Below are 560 nucleotides of genomic sequence, written 5' to 3' on the forward strand. Positions count from 1 at the left end.
AAATAAAATGTAGTTCACTTGAGCGGTGTAAGATGGGGTGACTAATTGTGTATCTGTATGTAATATACGTTTATAATACAGGCTCATGGTTATTCTTATTGTAAATGTGGTACCTGTGGTAATAACAAAACATCTCTTACCTCTCATTAGCAAAACAACCTTATTTCAAGTGACAGAAGGGCGTGTTTTCAGAAGAGATCGGTATATCTTCCTTTTCCCTTAGATTCTTAATTCCCGGGGGGCTTGCTATCACTGATAAGAGATGTCAGTAGCCTGCTGTTTCCTCCCAATAATTAATTACATTGTGGATGAAAGGATATAACGATCATACTGGAATCTCCAGGCAATTTGCATTAAAAAGGCCTGGCCCGTTACCACTAATTATGTAGGGCTGTAGCAGGTATGCACTTCTTACAAATTCCCACGTATATTTATTGTTATGATTTCTGTGAAGAGAAGTTATGTCTAAACAGAAAATAAAATGACATGCTTTTTTTTTTTAAGTTTGCATTTTAATTTTTTTTCCCCGTTAAGATCTTACCTATAATGCAGTTTAAAGA

Source organism: Acipenser ruthenus, chromosome 4 (genome assembly GCF_902713425.1).
Source record: "Acipenser ruthenus chromosome 4, fAciRut3.2 maternal haplotype, whole genome shotgun sequence".
NCBI lineage: Eukaryota > Metazoa > Chordata > Actinopteri > Acipenseriformes > Acipenseridae > Acipenser > Acipenser ruthenus.